The following is a 20,530-nucleotide window of genomic DNA, read 5'->3' as shown; positions in this document are numbered from 1 at the left end:
GGTTAAACTGGGCCTAAACTTGACTCGCCGCTCACGTAATTTAAACCCAGTTAGCGGCTTTGGGCTACGACTCTCAATGATTTCTGCTATGGCCTACTGCAAATGAAGTTAACTGAGTACATTAGCTTTGACAGTTATTTAAAACTTGCTTAATGTGAAAACCTTTTATTGATCAAGTATTATAAACCGGTTACATTTGTCATTTTGAAAACTTCAAAACAAAACAAATAAACACAGCTAAGCAAGAAATAAAATGTTAATCGTTAATGCGGTTATTCCACTACATCGTTCGGATCATTCATTAGTACAATTTTTTCTCAGCCCATACGATTTTACGTAGGTGCGAGCAAGATCCGATTTACAGTAGCTCTAATAAATGAGCAAAATTGTACTTTTTAGATTCAATTTTGCTCATACAAAAAAAAATAAAATGGTGGCCTTCGGTTTTTAAAATTTTGCTCATTAATTGCTCATTGCAGCTGACATATATCTGTCTTGCTCGCACCTACGTAAAATCGTATAGGCTGAGAAAAAATTGTTCTAATGAATGAGCCGACCAATGTAGTGGAATAACCGCATAACCAAAGTAAACCAATTCCATATTGGGATCCAAATATAAAAGTTCCTTGCCTTTTTTTCTTATACCCTTGAAGAGTGTATTATAATTTTAGTCACACGTTTATAGCGCCGTGAATTAGACCTTTTCGTCCCTTTGAAGACATTTATATTAGTAATAGTATACTATCGCTCGTGACAGTCCTACCCATTCAAAGTCAAAGAAACGTTTCTTAAGGTTTTTTTTTATAATATAGCTTTTGATTAGTACTATAATCAGTTCGTTTTAAAGATGTTTACAAAAATCCGAACCATTATCACGCGACAAAAAATATATTAAAGCCTGATTTAAATTTTGAGTTGGTAAATACATGGGACCAAAAAGAAAAACAGTTTTAAAGTTTTAAAAAATAAATCGTTTTCCCAAGCATATTCTATTTTTTCCTACAAATTTATGAAGGAAATGCAAATTCCTTGGCTGAGTTGCGGATTTATCCAATTTAAAACCAACATCAGGTCAAAATCATATACAAATATGTTAAAACTTCTGCAAGGGCAATAACGGTTCGGTTACTAAGTCCAACTTACTTCACGTGATACTGTTGTTGTTGGATAGGTTCACGCTGGCGTTAAACTTTGAAATAAAATCAATTTCGCAAAATAAATTAAACGTGGAATATGTTCATCCCCTTTCCCCTCTTCCTTTTGATTTAACTAAAAACAGGCCCAACACGAAGCATTTCGCAAAATCTCAAATTGCAAGTCATTCCGATTTTTTAAAGATTTACATACAGAAAAAAACCCTAATTTATAAACGCAAAATAACAGTACCGGCACTTTTATAATTTTGAGGTATTTCTGATAGATAAATGTTTAAAAATAATTTAAAGCACATATATACAAACGATAATTCTTATATACATCGTATACAAGGAAGAGCACATGCATAAACAATATGAAAAATGATTGAATACATTATATATATATTTATTTAAGCTATTCAGACTTTATATTTTACTTATTTTCGCTTTAAAATTAGATCATTTCTCCATGTGCAGATTATTTCAATCTCTTACTGACTGTCTGCCAGTCTGTCTGGTTTTCAATTTGTTTGTTTGCCAGGCTGTCTGTTTGCCGGCCTGTTTTGATATGTGACACCATGGAGCGGAATATCGGACTGCACTTTGCACTTTCTTGGGCCTCCAATTAGTCAGTTGGCAGCTTAAACTGTTAACCCGACATACCTTATCTCCATCTGGGCGGAGCTTATTTGACAATCCATTTTAATCGGTCATCATTAATTAGGCGAAATTAGTTTTCCGTCTTAATTAGCATAACAACAACAGTACGAGAATTTGGCTCAATCACATCTCATCGCGATAGCCGAAATGAATTTAGTTGCATATGCGGCAAATTGAGTTTTGATTCCGAAATAGTCGAGTTAATCCAGGGCTTTCGGTTTAAGGTAATGAGTCGATAGCAGCATAAAGCCCACGAAATGAATTTTCTAATCAGATTCATACGACTTTTGAGGGTGTGACTGCACTTAGTGATATTTTGGATCCTAACTAATTATAAATTATTTACCATTGCTCCAAATTTTTTTTTGGGAACTGAGGTTATTTGGTTAATTATGTTTCGTTTTTTTAAAGCCCTCATCTATACACACAGAAACAAATTCTTTATTGTAGTTCATTGCCGTTAAATTAAAAAAAAATACTAAGCAAGGAAATTTTTTCCCTAAATATATACGATATTTTATTTTAAGACTTTGTTAGTCCCTTATTCTTAAATCTAGCTTAATGGACTAAAATCAAGGAATGTTATGTCTGTTTTCGGTTTACTAGTTACTAAGTAGCCAATAGAGGTAATCTAGGTAAAAACTTAAATTTAATTATGTAAAATTATATTTTCATAATCGTCCGCGTGAAAATTAAATATTATAAACTAATCATAACTTCTTAAAATAAACAAGAAAGAACGCTATAGTCGGGTTGGTGTCCCGACTATCTAATACCCGTCACTCAGCTAAAGGGAGAGCGAACGCTGTACTCGGGTTGGTGTCCCGACTATTTAATAATCGTAACTCAGCTAAAGGGAGTGCGAGGGAGATTTTTTGATTGCGTATAACTTTTTAATGAACGCTCCGATTTAAAAAATATCTTCTACATTTCGATAGGTATAAATATACACAACAAAATTACATTTATATTTCTCGGAAATCTTTAAAGATGTGGGCGCAGGACACATTTAAAAATTGTTAGTGGGCGATTGTGGCCGGCAGAGGGGGCGTGGCGCTCGGTTGAAATAAACTTGCGTAGGAGGCCCAAGAATATGTGTGGAAAATCTCAATCTTCTAGCTTTTGTAGTTTCCGAGATCTCAGCCTTCATACGGACAGACAGACAGACGGACAGATGGTCATACAGACGGACAGACGGTCATACAGACGGACAGACGGACATGGCTAGATCGACTAGGCTAGTGATCCTGATCAGGAATATATATACTTTATAGGGTCGGAAACGCTGCCTTCTCTCTGTTACATACTTTTGCACGAATACAATACGTGTAACGGTTATAAAAATGTTAGTAATAGCTTGCATATTTAGCGTTGTTGAAAGACCTTTCGTACAAAGAAAAATGTATTCAGTATAAGATAAAACTAGAATAAAAAAGAAATACATTGAGGACCGCAAAATATTGATCTACTGACGAAAAATATTCTCTCTTTTTTTTGTTTTCTCCGCTTGACTGATTGTCAATATGGACTGTAATTGTCATATTTCCTTGGATTGGAATCATAAACCTGTCCTTGCCCCACCCCCACCCCACATTGACCCACCTCGGCTCACTTTAACCCATTCGAAATATGTAGTTCACTGCTGAGGGGTCTTTCTTCGATTGAGTTCACCACTTGACTTTATGTGTCAGCTGGTCAATAAAAATGCGACACCGAGTAATTTTGCGCCACACAGAAAGAGACAGGGACAAGAAAAAAGAGACGGAGACAGGAAAGCAGAAAGAGATGGCGAAAGACAGGCATCAAAGGCAAAACACAAACAATCGAAACCGAACGAATCCAAAGCCAAAACCCATCGACTAATTCAAAGTTGTCACGTAATAAAACACAGAAACATCGAAGCCAAAAACAATAAGCCACAAAACACACTGGAAATTTGCATTTTTTTTGTCGGGGTGAAGACAGCCGGCAATCGATGGCGACAAGAAATTTAACAAAGTACAAATTGTTATTTGATTTGATTACGTAATGACGTCACACATACCCCACCATCTGCTTTTGCAATTTGCCTTTGTTTCTGTTTCTGTTTCAGTCCCCCAATTCCAATCCCAATCGCAGCCCCAATGTTTTTGTTTTCGTTTCGCATCGCTTTATTTTGACACCAAAAACTGATATCTCCAATTAGATTTCGAACTGAATTAATTGAATTGCATTAAGGCGGTTTCAGTGATTTGTGTTCGAGTTGATAGCAGCACTTCGCCCCAGACTGCATTAATCTGCATAATAGAAAGATAATAATTGCCGTTTGTAAAGCTGCTTAAATGGAAATGGATTTCTTAGCTGGATTTCTGGAATATTAACAACAGAAATTTGGTGGGGTATTAATTATAATCTTCGCTGAAAGGAAACTTTTTCTCGCCTTTTGTTTTATTCTTTTGCTTTTGCGCTTAATAAAGCGGAAGTGCAAAACTTCTTTATCAAGATTCCACCGCATGGAAAAACTTTTAATTCCGCTAATGTCGATTTTCAGATGCTGAAACTTACTGTGAATGCGTGAGAGGGATGAGGGATGGCATTTTCACCCAACTTCATATTAAGTCGTTTCTAGGCGGCCACGGAAAATGCTTAACCTAATACGGCTTAACTATGAAAATAGGAATAAAAGCAAAGCTGGAAAAAGTTTGATTAACAATGATGACAACCCAGTATTCGACTTGGCTTAATTTTGTGAAATATTAAAGAGATAATTGTATTTCTCCAAATTATAGGTACATCGAAGGCAATTTAACTGTGAAAACATACTTACAAATTTGGTTACTCCAAAAACCAATTTTTTAAAAATTATAGAGTATATCACTATGGACGGCAGTCCATGTAGTGACGAAGCGCACCAGGAGAGTGTGCGAAGGCGACTACTATTATATAGCCGCAAAATTGAAAATCTGCTGTGATAGTCCGATCGTAATGAGTAATACACCAATCGAAAGGTATTGCAAAAACTTAAAGGATTGCATACCAAGACTTTAAGAAAATCAATTGGCTTGGGAGAGAGAGCGGTGAAAGTGATAAATTGAAAATTTAGAAATTTGGAGCTGTTGGGGCCGGTGGGGATAAATGCCCCCTCGCAATGTTTTAGTTGTGTTCCTATTGAAAATACCCGTCGAATGAGGGGTCATATGATAAAATCCGACGCTCCGTTCAAAAGTTATAGCCAAAACAAGATTTTCTTCGTCTTCCCAAAATGAAAATTTAATTCTGTTTGTCAGTTTGTCCAAAACTTGTTTTTTAAGTTTTGAAAATTTGATATGACGTTCATCACATCGATATAAAAAACTTTTGTTCTACCACTTCTGGAAAAACTCGCTAGTTTAGCGGGAAAACAGCTATAAATAGCTAAAATTCGGAAAGCCGTAACTTCTATACTACTAAAGCTACAGAGTTGTGCTGCATCTCGTTTGAAAGGTATTTTTAAGTGCTATAAACGCTAGGTTAAAAGATATGAACAAAAGACAATTTTTTAAAACTTATTTTTAGCTTTTTTTATTTTTCTCAAAAACGGCTCTAACGATTTTCTTCAAAACTTTAAACTGTATAGCCCTTGAGATTCCTTAAATTTTGGTATATAACACATTACTGTAAAAAGTCACGTTTAAAAGTTATTTTTATACAAAAATAGCCACTTTTGACAGCTCGAACAACTAACGCTCCCTGAGTTGAATTTTGTGTGAGGGTATCCGAACTGTATTTTAGGGTCATGGAATCAGTAAATTTGCACTTAAGAGTTCCATATAGGAATATTTTGTTCTACGACTTTTGGAAAAAGCCGCTATTTTAGCGGGAAAAAGCTAAAAATAGCTAAATTTCGTTAGTTTGTAAGTTCTACACTACTAAAGGTACAGACATGTGCTATACCTCGTTTAAAAGGTATTTTGAAATACTTTAACGCCTTTTTAACTTAATTCGTTAAAATACAATAGTTTAAAAATTATGATTGAAAAATTTAAATTTAAATGTTTATATAAGCACCTTTGAGAGCAAAAGTAAACAAACAAAAACTTCTGATATCAAATAAAAACACCTCTAAACGAGGTAAAAAACTCGTGACGATCGCACCTTCAACGTACAAAAGTTCTGATATCAACTTTTGTGACGAAAAATTATTTTAGATGCGACTAAATAAGTACGCTACCTAAAATTTATTAGTTCGGCACGCTACAACAGAAAACTTTCGTGTAGATATTAAATATTTGCTAAAGCGGGCCGAACGAGTAAATTTTAGGTAGCGTACTTATTTAGTCGCATCTAAAATAATTTTTCGTCACAAAAGTTGATATCAGAACTTTTGTACGTTGAAGGTGCGATCGTCACGAGTTTTTTACCTCGTTTAGAGGTGTTTTTATTTGATTGATATAATAGGTACGAAGAAAAAAAAACCATAGGTTAACTCTTGAAACTTGTTGAATTAAAACAAGAAAGCAAGCTAGCTATGGCCAGCCGATGCCTACATACTCTTGGTAGAGTAAAAGGCTATATTGTATTCGTGCAAAAGAATGTAACAGGGAGAAGGAAGCGTTTTCGACCCTATAAATTATATATATTCTTGATCAGGGTGCCCGTATGAACGCTGAGATCTCGAAAACTACACACAAAAAAATTTGCTTGGTAAAATTGACCAATGAAGATAGTTCAGTAACTATAAAAAAAATAGTACTTTAACAATAAAAATAGTCGTCAATAGTTCCACACTATCTGGAAGTCAAGTCACTTTACTACAATTTATGGTTCGGGCACATTCTACCCTTTTTTACAGTTGAATTTTTTTTAAAAGGTGTGTTTCAAAATTATACGACACCAACACACTTATTTTTTGAAAATTTGTAGCGTTGTTGTTGTTTATAGAAAGCGAAACATTTAAACGCAGATCGAAAGAACAATGTATGATGTGTACGAAAAAAAATACCACGCGTCCTTGATCCTCTTTTTAAGGATTTACCGCTAATTTTTCGAAATATAGTCTATTTTTCGGGTATGTGCGATCATTTCATAATTATACACCATCGATTTTTTCCGGTTCCAATGATCAAACTTGACTGAAATTTTTTTTCAATGGTGTCGTATAATTATGAAACACCTTTAAATTAAGATTTTGTTATAAGTTATGCCACGGAGGCAAATATTATATTGTTTTCACATGAAATTCTTTGTTTTGTTATAACGATTAAATACAAACACAATCACCTTAATACGACTTTTAATAAAAAAAATATTTAAGAAATTAATGGTGTCGTATAATTTTGAAACACACCTTAGTAACCCTTACGATTACGAATTACGTAAGATTTGCTTAGTAGAATTGATAATTTTTATGGTTGGGGCCTGTTTGATAATTACACTATGCAGCATCAAAAATAAACCTCGATGAATGCTATATTTTTGGATTCGTTACGTATACCCAAGTTAAACTGCGTTTTCCAAAGAGTTCCCCGACGCAAGGATTCTTAGCAAAAGGACCTCAAAGTTCGAAAAATGCTGAAATTGACCAACTTTGCGGAGCTCTCAGAGGCAAATGGATGCATGGCTTGGTTCGAAGTTAAAGTTTTTTAAAAGATACACCCTTTATCTTTCAAACCCCATACATAAAATAATTTTGGGATTTTTTTTAAGGCAGAAATAAATTCCAAAAAACAACGGAAAAACATACAGCTGCGGTCAAAATAGTAGCAGTGTTGCCGCCTTGTGTTTTTAAAAGTTTCATGTTGTAATTTTTTCTTATTCAATTAGTCTAATAGTAAAATTATAATCAATACAATATTACCAGGAAAAGATCAATTACAACAACAAACTTTTAAGTACACAGGGCGGCAACACTACACTCAAAATAAATTTAACCATAAATTTTAGAAAATCGCCATTAAAATTTCTTTTTTCTAAATACAAGAAAGTTATTTCTAAATCTAAGGAAATTTTTCTTAAGTCAAGAAAGTTTTCCTTAAATCCAGGAAGTTTTTCTTAAATGTAGAAAATGGTTACCATGAACTAAAATCACCCTAAAATCTAGAAAAAATGCCCTTAAAATTAGAAATTATTTTCTGAAAAATAGAAAGGCAAACGAAAATAATAAAATATATTGGCAACACCTTTTCTAAAAATGAGTGTCCTAACCCTAAAATTAAGCTAACCCTAAATAATAGAAACATTTCCTAAAAAGTAGAAAGTTTTTCTAAAAAATAGAAATAGTTGTTTTCACATGCTCTGGCACACCAAAATGTTCAATGCCAGAACTTGTCAGCTGCCGGCCAGCTGTACTCGTGGCGCAGACCGTTAAAGCACTTGGTTAGCAATCGAATCGACGCGGGTTCGAGTCCCAGAGCAAAATTTTTTAACTTTTTTTTTTAATGTTATTTTATTTTTTTTAATTTATTTTATTTTATTTTTATTTTTTTTTTTATTTTTTTCCTTTTTTTTTTCCTTTTTTTATTGATGGCAAGCAGTAAACTAAAAATAATTAGGTTTATATTCAGTTATTTACTATATACTACACATAATATAAATTGCGTTAGCATAAATATATACATATGTATATACGTATGTAAATAAGTAAAACGCGAATGGTCAAAATTATGCAATTAGTATTCAAATGTGTTGTCCGCTTCACCCTTTACATACATTGCTCGGTTTGCCACAGCAAGTTTAAGTGCTACAATGGCCCAGTATGTAGGCCATTCGCTCCTAGCGCGGGAGACCCGGGTTCGATTCTCACGACGGACAAGTAAAAAATTGTAAGTTTTTTTCATGAACATAAAATATTAACTAATCATAATTTCTACATTCCCAATCTTCCGCAGTCCCGTAGTCCACATTTACAGCCACATTTGGCTTTGGTTAGATAAGAAATCCAAGCGCAAATACATAATAATAAATACATAACCTTTAACATTCACAATATACAAAAGACACACAACGCCTGCATATGTATATAGGGAGGAGTACATAATATAAACGTATATACAAAAAAAAATCATGATTGAACATGTTTTTTTGTTTTGTTTTTAATTTCTATTTTTTAGGAAAATTTCCTACTTTTTAGAAATTTTTGCCCTTAAATTTAGTAAAATTACCCTAAAATTTAGAAATATGACGTCAAAAAAAATCAAAAATATAGAAAAATTTGACCCTAAAATTTAGGGCGAGCTTGTCTTGAAGACAAAAGTAGGGCGATTTCCTTGACTTTAGGGTTAATTTTATTTTGAGTGTACTACCATTTTGACCGCAGCTGTATACTTTTATGTTTTTTGACTATGTTTTCTAAAATTTGTTTCTGCCTTAAAAAAAATCTTAAAAATTTTTTAAGTATGGGGTTTTAAAGATAAAGGGTGTATCTTTTAAAAAACTTTAACATCGAATCAAACCATGCATCCATTTGCCTCTGAGAGCTCCGCAAAGTTGGCCAATTTCAGCATTTTTCGAACTTTGAGGTCCTTTTCCTAAGAATCCTTGCGTCGGGGAACTTATTGGAAAACGCAGTTTAACTTGGGAATTCGTAACGAATCCAAAAATATAGCATCCATCGAGGTAAATTTAAAAAGCACTAAAAATGCTGCACAGTGTTATTACAGTTGATTTTACCAAGTTTTTTTTTTGTGTGTACTTAAATTGTACGTGGAAAATTCTGATTTAATTATGAATTCAATTGCGCTTTCAATGGCAAATAGCACTTACCGAATCTAAATATAAAACCGAACATTTTTATAAACCAAATGCCATAATCAATATTATTTTGTATTCTTTTTACGATTTTGTATGAAATATGAGATACATTTATGAGGATTTTATAGTTTGCTGACATTTGATGGCACTTGAAGGGCACCTCAGTTGTCTGTATTTTTGAGGTTCTTTTTTTTTTTAGCAACTATTGCAAGCATTGGCATGTATGTATCTTTAACTCCCCCGTCCTGGTTTTTGCCAGATTCGATTCGAGCAAATAAAAAAGAAAACGCTGTCGTAGGCATTTCCTGAAGTATGCAAATCGATTTCAACGCGGTAAACTGCGAATGTGAAGTGAATGCGATAAATAAATAAAAACAATAAGCATAAAAAATGTTTTTGATAGCATATCAAAAATTCAAGAATTTGCATATTGCCAGGGAGGAGAACCAATACTGAGCGAAATCCAGCTTGGTGTAAGCGAACCTTTACTATGAAGGGAGAAGTGATTCCAATTAAATAGTTTAGTTTAATATATGTACTACAGTCCCTTGAACTAATTCATTTTATTATTTTAATTTAACCCACATCTTTTAATACGAATTAGTTAGCAAACAATTGTTAATTGCAATTAATTAAAAAGGTGGGGTATACAATACACATTAAGCAAAATAAACATACATAAACATATTAAACTGGAATTATTATTGTTTGTTTTTTTTTAAGAACACTTAATTTATCCAATGTTGCGACATACAATATATCTTGAGTCACAGCAGCGAAACATGTATCTTTGAGATTTTTTGCATTTATAATATTTTCCCAGTGTGGCGCTAGATATTTTAGTTGCTTGCGTGGCAGTTATAAATTATTCACATTGCTAAATTTTTATCATATCAATGCGAGAGTTGCCTGCTGTCCCCAGGGGCTCTGTCACTGACTCCCAGTGTTTGTATCTGCCTCTGTCCCTGGCCCTCGCCTTTCTCTTTCTCCAGCTATGTCCCCGTCTCCTTTCCTCTGGGCAGCACGCAAAGTTCATTTAGATGCATGCCCCCAGATAGACTGGGAGCCATCCATTGCCCCGCCCACTTGGTTGCCCACTTTTAGGCAAATTGCTTGAAATTGTTTGTAGGCCGCAGGGCCGGCAAATCGCCAACTGCTTGAGTCGGAAATTAAAAGCAGCACTTGAGCAGCAGCCCCCGACACTCCGACTCCCCTATATCCCGGCTGTATCTGGCAAATGAATCAGACCTAACCAGGCTGACACCCAAAACGCTTAGCCCTGGCCATAAATTCAATTTGTTGGCTGGCTGCCTCGAGTCACCTGGCAGTCCCATTTCCAGCTACACAGGGCGACAAGCATCGCTATTAACTCAATTGCAGAGAAAAATTGGATCTAAAGTCCTTTTTGGGAAAATTTCAACCGACGTTGCCAGTGACTTTAGGTAAATGGTGTAGGTTTTCTCATAGCTAAACCGAAATTTTTTAGAAACCTAATGGTTAAAAAAGTGCTTTGCTTTATTTTTAGTAAAACAGATAATAATAGGTATTTATCAAGAAGGGGAAGAGTAGGGTAATTTCGTCACTGGGGCAATTTCGTCACCTGCAATATCTCGGAATCCATAAGTCGTAAAAATATATAATTTTTTTGTTTTAGTCCTTCAAGACGGCATGACACAACCAATGCATTTTTTTTTGCACAGAAGGCCAAGATAATTAAGCTATAATATTAAAAGTCTTTTAATAGTTCAAAAGCTACATTTAGTTCTCGACGAAATTTTTTCTGTATGCCACAATTGAAAAGGTTTTTTATATAATACACAGTGCTATAATGTGCATTTCTGGGTTAGTGATTTTTAACTTCGCGCCTAATTTCGGAAGAAAAATAATTATTTCTAAAAAAATATTGTGTGGGGAAATTTCGCCACCCTTTGCTTAGGGTAAATTCGTACCTATTTTAAATACATATTTTTATACCCGTTACTCGTAGAGTAAAAGGGTATATTAGATTGCAAAAGTATGTAACAGGTAGAAGGAAGCGTTTCCGACCCCATAAAGTATATATATTCTTGATCAGGGTCACTAGCCGAGTCGATCTAGCCATGTCCGTCTGTCCGTCTGTCCGTCTGTCTGTCTGTCTGTATGAACGCTGAGATCTCGGAAACTATAAAAGCTAGAAGATTGACATTTTGCATGCAGATTCTAGGAGTTCCTACGCAGCGCAAGTTTGTTTCAAAAGGGTGCCACGCCCCCTCTAACGCCCACAATCGCTTATATACGATTTTAAAAATTTCAATATTTTGGAAAAGTAAAAATGCAGTGTTATTGTGTTTATCAATACCTATCGAAATGTAGAAGAAATTTTTTAAATCGGACCATTCGTTAAAAAGTTACGGCGGATCAAAGTTTTTCTCCATCTCCTTCGCACTCCCTTTAGCTGAGTAACGGGTATCTGATAGTCGGGGCACCCGACTATAGCGTTCTCTCTTGTTTTATTTGACGAGCTGGCTAACGAACAGACTACCGGCAGCAGCAACAAATATAGGACGTCAACAAAAATGGTACGTTTGATCAGCGTAGCGTTAAATTCCCTACATTTTTCAGGTGACGAAATTGCCCCAGTGGTGTGGCGATTTTACCCCCCTATGTGGCGGAAGTGCCCCAGTATATTGGTTTTACTTTTTAATTTTTTATAAATCACCAAGGTAATTTAAAAAAAAAAGGGGAATGGTACATTTTAAAGCTTGGTGCTAACCGCGTTCAATAATAAAAATAGAAATATGATAACGTGTCTCAAGATGGACAAAAAATAGCTTTGAAAAAATGCTGACGAAATTGCCCCACTCTCCCCTACAAAAAATCGTAAGGTAAATATATTTAAACAGTTTTTAAGAAATAAGCTAAGTGAGCGGAAACATAAAATAAATTCGTGACTTTTTTTTCTGTGTACGAATGTTGTATACTGCTTCGTCCTGGACACGTGCTAATGCACAAACCTGGCAGCCATTTGTCTCCAACTGGTGCGCGTTTATCACATTTTATCAATTGTCCAGACGTATCCGCTGCTCAATCAGTTGTCCTCCTTCTTCCAGCAAAGAGTCACAAATAGAAGGACTGAAGGGCTTTGGGCCATTCCTACTGGCATTTGTGTGCGGACCACACAATTAATGACAAATTTAGAAATGGCCAATCTGTAATTACATCATAACTTAAAGTTTTCCTTTGATAAGGTAAGCAAACCGAACTGACAAAAATGCATTTTTAATGGTTTATTTGAGAGGGCTTTTGTCTGACTGTGTTAATAAAAAAAGAAAATCTATACCACCTATAACATAACTTATTCTTACCTTTATAACACAGTGAGAAACGGTAAATGGGGTTTCCAATTTGAAAAATTTTTTAAATACGATTCAAATCTCTGGCTTACCACGCTGTTGGATATTGCGATTTAAAGAATATTGAATATATTGGACTGTGGACGGCAGTCCACGTAGTTACCAAGCGCACCAGGTGAGTCTGCAAAGGCGACTTCTATTATATAGCCGCAGAATTAAAAATTCACCAATCGAAAGGTATCGCATAACAGGATTGCATATGTGTGTGCATATCATATTTTGCCACACCTTCAAATATGTCGTGCATAATATCAAAACTAAATCTTTCAGTTACATGAAAATTGTCTAAATCATTAAATATACTTTTAGAACTGACTCCTGTTAGTTTAACATTATTTTCGAGCAAATCTGAATTATAATTACTTTTATTTCTTAAGGAATCTTTTTTTTCATGCGAGTCGAATTGAGTTTCTTGCTTTGATCGTTTGCAAACACGACAAAATCGAGTCGAGTTATTTCTTAAGGAATCTTTCTTTTCATGCGAGTCGAATTGAGTTTCTTGCTTTGATCGTTTGCAAAAACGACAAAATCGAGTCGAGTTAAACGAACGAACAAAGCCGTTCACAGAATTGACTGCTAAGTTATCCCCTATAACTACACCTAATGAAAAATAAACTTTAACTGTTTTAGATCCTGTCTCAACCAAAATGCCTTTTTCTAGTTCCATCAGCTTTTGAACTAATGGATAAGTAGTCCTTTCTATTCCGTATTCTTTTATATCAGCTGTTAAAATAAACGCAGTTGGAAATATGTACTGTAACTTTGATAGAAGGTATCTAGGCATTGTTGGAAAGCTAATATAAGCTCCACAAATGGATATTTTATGGCTTCCCAGCGGATTGTTAATTTCAAAGTCATCGAAATACAATATGTACGGAATCATAAAATCTGTGTCGCTGAAGTTACTTTTCTGTTGTTGGTATATTTCACCACTTGCAAAATTGGAAAAAGTGTTTTTCATAAAACTGTTTTGGGCATTAATTAATGTTAGTTCTAACAACTTAGGAATTTTAAAAAATTTCATGAAACATAAAAATAAGAGGCATTAAATAAAGCTTATGAGATTGAGCGTCCATCCTAGGGTTCCCTTGCGAAATTTTTTTTTGAATTTTTTTATCAACAGACACTGCCTGTGGTTCTCTGTATAAATTCATTTTTGTTAATATTTTCAATAAACGATATTCACTTTTAATGTCTTCGAAAGGGTTCTTACCAGAGCTCGTAAAAACGGTCAACCGAATTTTTCTAATCGGGCTGCTCAGTTGAAAGACCCAAAAATTGAGAATGTCTAGCTCAGGGTCTGAGCAACAACCCTTTTTTCGTTTCGGTCTCGGTCTCGGTCTCGGTCTCGGGTTTCGGTTGACCGGAACACTCGGATCGGTCCCCAACTGACCGCTCGATACGAACAAAATCGTTCGTCGCTCATATATTGACAGTAAGTAGGAGATGCGGTTATTCCACTACTTTGTTTGGCTCATTCATTAGAGCATTCATTGGAGGCTTAGAAAGGGACAAATATATATGCTATTTTTGGGATTTGTTTGGATAAGATGGCATGGTCACTTAAAATTTAGACGTTAAATTTAAACTTTATAATTCAAATAACTTTGACTGGTTAAATCATTAAGGTTGAAGGCTGTAAAATTAATAGTGTGTGTTGCCAAAAAATCAGACACTTTTACCAAGTTTTTAAATTGTTTTGGGCTGTTTAAAGTACATCTGTAATTGTTTTTAATTTTATCATACCCGGCATTAATTTTTAGGAAGGCAATTTTATATAAATTTATAGACGCAGTTATGTCTTTATATAGAAATATGCGAGTTATTTTTAGTTGGCAACGGAGTAATTAGGCCACTAAAATAATTTTTGTATTGTTCATATTTGTTTATAGCACCTTATTAGACGCAAAAAGTTTGGCAATTCAACCAAAAAAAATCAAATCAATTTTTATTATTGATCCCATTTCACAGTAGCTCTAATAAATGAGCAAAATTGTACTTTTTAGATTCAATTTTGCTCATTGCTCATCGGTTCAGGTAGTACCGTATTGAGGCATTTTACAATACTAAAAAAAAAATACCAAAAGTGCCCATCGGTTTTTACAATTTGCTCATTGATTGCTTATTGCAGCCGACATATATCTGTCTTGCTCGCACCTACGTAAAATTGTATATGCTGAGAAAAAATTGCACTAATGAATGACCCGAACAATGTAGTGGAATAACCGCATGAGCAAAACAACAAAGGGTCTCCTACAAAAGGTCTTTATTTTTGTTGCTGGGATTGCTTGTGTTGTTGTCCCAGATATTTTGTGACAGGGAAAGCATTTAAGAGAGAGCGAAAGAGAGAGAGATAGATAAAACAAAAATTATAGAGCGATTTTTCTGCGTTATACGCATACTCCTGTGAATCAATAAAATAGAAATATATAGGCGCCAAAAAAACGTAATATTTTGAAATGTAGTAATGTTTTTATTATAAATAAAATCAATGGTCTACCATCAGTGGTGACCATTTCAACAAGCGATGATGTTATGCTCTCTTCGCTTGTTTCATACGAAATTTTGCGTTTTTTTGCTACGGTTGTCTTGATATTGTTATCTTTAAGTGCATCAAAGGCATCCCTATGCTTCGTTATTAAATGCCGCCTTAAGTTTGTTAAATGGTTTCCAGCCAGTTTGGCGCCACATATGTTGCACGTTGATTTGTTGACCGATTTTTCAAACTTAAAAAAAAAATGCACTTCCTTGTTCATTTTATGAAGTTATCACAATTCACAGCGTCCGTCTCAATTTAGTCAATAAAACTGACTAAAAATTTTTACCGAGCTATATGACAGCACACATACAGTGGCTCCATCGCATAATCGGACACCTACTTTCATAAAATAAACATGCAAAAAAAATGAATAAAATGGTTTAAATTCGTCGTTTTTTTTGCTTTTACTTATACATAATGCTAATATCTTCCAAAAACATAAACAAAAATTACATATTTTCCACGAAAACACTTAGTTTTCCAACAAAAACAACAAAAAATGCGATTTTTAAGGTTCAACGAATAATCGGACACTCGCTAAATATGGTTATTTTTATGGAACTTGCTGCAAACTTGGGGTTTTTGGCATTGAGATTACTTTGTAGTAGAAATTAAGAGAAGAAACCATCACTACACTGCAAAAAAAAGTTGAAATGACTCCAAGGAAAGCCATTTTCTGTGAAACTTCGTCAGTTGATTGGAAAACTCAATTTCGAACTGATAACTGTACGGAAATTCACTGCATTGGTCGGAGAAGTCAAGTCCATTGTCCAGGACATTATTATATAGTTCCGGGATACATTTTAATTTGAGAATAGAGGCGGGGAAGGCCAAATCAAGATGTTAATGACGGCGTAATTCCAAAGTACCTTAAGATTTTAAGGGATAAAAAATATTTAAAAAATTATTGTTTAATGTTTCTTTCGTTGGTCTGAAAGTGTATTAAACAACAAACAAAATGAGGTATCGTTTATAAAAATCGGTTCACAACTTACCTAAAAGATGGGTTCGAGAACATTCTTGTTAAGCTGAAAGCTTCGTTTTTATTGAAATTTGTATGGAAATCGTGCTTTTTGACCAAGCAGTTATTGGTTTGGTTATAGTTTGGTCCATTTTTTAGGTAAGTTGTGAACCGATTTTTATAAACGATACATCATTTTGTCGGTTGTTTAATGCACTTTCAGACCAACGAAAGAAACATTAAAAAATAATTTTTTAAATATTTGTTATCCTTTAAAATCTTAAGGTACTTTGGAATTATGCCGTCATTAACATCTTGAATTGGCCTTTCCCGCCTCTATTGTCATCTTAAAATGTATCCCGGAACCTCATTATAATGTCCAGGACAATAGACTTGACTTCTCCGACCAATCCAGTGAATTTCCGAACAGTTTTCAGTTCGAAATTGAGTTTTCCAATCAACTGACGAAGTTTCACAGAAAATGGCTTTCCTTGGAGCCATTTAAACTTTTTTTTCCAGTGTAGTGATGGTTTCTTCTCTTAATTTCTACTACAAAGTAATCTCAATGCCAAAAACCCCAAGTTTGCAGCAAGTTCCATAAAAAATAACCATATTTAGCGAGTGTCCGATTATTCGTTGAACCTTAAAAATCGGATTTTTTGTTGTTTTTGTTGGAAAACTAAGTGTTTTCGTGGAAAATATGTAATTTTTGTTTATGTTTTTGGAAGATATTAGCATTATATATAAGTAAAAGCAAAAAAAACGACGAATTTAACCCATTTTATTTATTTTTTTTGCATGCTTATTTTATGAAAGTAGGTGTCCGATTATGCGATGGAGCCACTGTACGTACAAGCTGCCTAAAAATTTTTACCGAGCTATACGAGAAGCACACATACATGCTCAAAAGACCTTTTCCGAATATTTACGACGAAAAGGGTCTCGGGTGAGCAGAGACCCGACCGAGCAAACGAAATCTCTCACCGGTTGAGCAGAGAGCAAGTCTAAGGGAAACGAAATTTTAGGGTCTCTCTCTGACAGCTTCGTATGGGGTCAGTATGTGAGGGGTTTTTTTCTGACAACAAGCACAATGAGACCTTTTTTTACGAGCTCTGGTTCTTACAAAAGTTCAAAATCATTTCAAGTTCTTGTGGAATACCTGTAGCATTGTGAGAAAACTGATCTTCATCAGCTGTGGCTATCGAAGACAAAAGGACTGTAGTAATTTCTTGATATTCTAGTACTTGTTTTCGCGGTAAATAGTTTTGGTCATATAAACTCAATGAAAACATAACCACCTGTTTTCTGAGATCAATTTTGTGTACATATTGAAGCTCAAGACAATTCTCAAAAAAAGGCAAAACGGAAAATATTTCAACTCGTGACTCTTCTAAACTAGGCTCAAGACCATTCTCAAAAAAGGGCAAAACAGAAAAAATGTTAACTTGTGACTCCTCCAAAGTTGGCTGATTAGATAATTCGAAATCGGCTTCAGCTTTATGTGCCCATTGTAAGTGTCTTTTGAAAGATTTAAAATTATTAAAGCTCATAGAACAAGTATTTTGCATACATTCTATTTTAAGATTCTTAGATTTTAGGAAATGATCAATTTTAAAATGAGATATAAGAATATCCTCATTCGCAAAGCGTTTGATGCATCGGAAACATTGAAACTTCATCTTGACTTGCTTATAAGAATTGTGAAATGTGACTTAAAATTACTTATTTAAATAGTCCATTAAAGCCGTAATATATGCAGACTTTTTATCAAAATTAGTATCAAATTCAAAAAAATACTTTTGTATGAATAGCCATGGATCATAAGAGGCTTTGGGATATTCAAACGAAAGTATTTGAAAGGACTTAGGGCCGGTTTCTCGAGTGCCGGCTAACATTTCTCGAACAGGTAAGGTCCCTGCTAAGGCATTTTGGCTTTCTCGAGCATAAATGTGAGAGCTAACTTTGACAGGGACTCGGAGTCCCTGTTAAGCGTTTTCGACTCGATAGAATGACAGCTGATTTCCCAAAGCCAACTATGAAGATGAAACGAAATCACAGCTGACTTTTCCTTTAAATTATACCAAAACAGCTGATGAAATAATCGAAGCACGCCATTTTTTACCCTTCACAGCACAATTCTGTGCGTTAACAGCACTCTGTAATTGTTTCTCGTTCAGATAAATTAAAGCAGTCGAGAAAGCCGATTTGCTTTTACGAACAGTTTATCTGGTATTTAAGTTTTTCGAACAGATAGCTATCAGAGACTTTGACAGGGACTCGAGAAACCGGCCCTTAAAGCATAATTCTAATGCATAAACGAAGGACTTACACTTAACTAAGTTCTTATCAAAATATAAAAAGAATTCTTCTATGTCATCGTCTGATACTCCCACGACAATGACAAAGGGCTGTAGAGTCAATCCTGATGTATAATATTTACAGATGATGCGCTCTATTTGGACCATGTAGTCATTAACGGTTGTCAATCTTAAAACGAAACTCTCTTGAGAGTCTAGAATAGTCGCTCTTTTCATGAGTTTTCCTGTCTCGTTCTTGAAGCGCGCAGTCGATGGTAAAACCGCGCAGAGAAGAATGCTGATTAAGTAATCCTGGGAATCTGAAAAAAATATAAAATTAGAAACACATTACATAACACAGCACAGTTTTTAACACAGATGCAACTTGCTGTACTAATAAAATATTATTGATGCATGCAAAATAATTTCAAAATGGTTAATAAAGACAAAATATAAAAATTAGAATATTTACCAATTTTCTTGCATAATTTTGCTTGTTTAAGCAGCCCTTTACAAGCTTCGTTTGAAATGTTGTAGTCATAGAAATTAAAGATTTTATTTTTGAAAGTCTCCCATTTTGAAAACAAAAACGAACTTCTCCCTGGATACATAATTTCAAAATCAATTTTAATCTATAAGTAAAAAATAAAATGGTTTTATGTACATATAATACTTGTTAGCCCGTTTTGCAAAAACTTACCAAGTCGGATGACTGGGCGTGGGCAAATTTTGACCAGGCTGTGAAAAACTCTTGGCTGTCAAGTTGTTTGGCTTCTTGTTGGCGAAGATGGAAAGTCTTTTTCCATTTCTCGCACACTAAGTCCCAGTTGTCACCATCTCTATTAAGAGAAAGCTTCAGAGAAAGTGCGATACGATCAGATTCTGAGTCTTCGGGGGTTTGGTTTTCCAAATCTTCATCATATTCAAACAACTCATTTTGTGTCAGTTTTTGCTTGATCCTTGATCTTCGATTTTTGTATTTAGAATACAATTTGCCCGATGGATTTTTTTTACCGTCTCGGGAAATGAAGTAATAGTCCTATAAAATTGATTAAAAATATCAGTAAAAATTAATATTAAAAGCTCTTCGCCTAAATTTTACCTTGCATTTCTCTACGCCAGGTAAGTGACAGCAAATTTCGTCCAGCAACAGACTAAAATCGGAATATTTGATAGTTATCCCTGTTGAGAAGGTCTCCTCAAGGATAATGCTTATAAGATCGTTCTTCATATCCTGGCTTAGAGACATCTGTTTTTTTCCTTGATCCAAAATTGCTCTCCCTTTATTGGTCTCCGCCAATAAAGTGCCCAAGCTTTTGCCAAACACCTGCTTTGCCAATACAATTTAGGCGGGGTCTTCTGCGATTTGATTATGTTTGTGGGAAGCAACTGCGATTCACCATCTGGTCCAAGCTGTATTCAAAAACATTTAATACTTGTTTAAACTGCAAAAATTACTTACTATTGATTTTCTCCAGGACATCAACTTCTCTCGAAATCTCAACCGTGGCCCCAAAGGTGGAACAGCTTCCTTCAAATCATCCTCAGTTAAAATATTTTTTAAATCATCGTATTGAATTTGTGCATCTAAGAATACTTAATTTATTAAATTTAAGTCTTAAAAATGAACATGCAATATATGTACAGTTCATATTCTTTTAAAAACTCTTCGAGCTTCGCGTCACATTTTGCACCCATTTTCACATAACTTTGACACTACGCGATCAGTTTAAAAGTGAATGGCTCCTTTCTAGAGCTGGGGCTACCATTCAATTGTATCGATATATCAAATATCTGTGTTGATATCGAGATTTTTGTTCGATAGTAAATTTTACCTC

The sequence above is a fragment of the Drosophila takahashii genome, chromosome 3R (genome assembly GCF_030179915.1).
Source record: "Drosophila takahashii strain IR98-3 E-12201 chromosome 3R, DtakHiC1v2, whole genome shotgun sequence".
In the NCBI taxonomy this organism is placed as follows: domain Eukaryota; kingdom Metazoa; phylum Arthropoda; class Insecta; order Diptera; family Drosophilidae; genus Drosophila; species Drosophila takahashii.
This window is presented reverse-complemented; position numbering follows the sequence as displayed.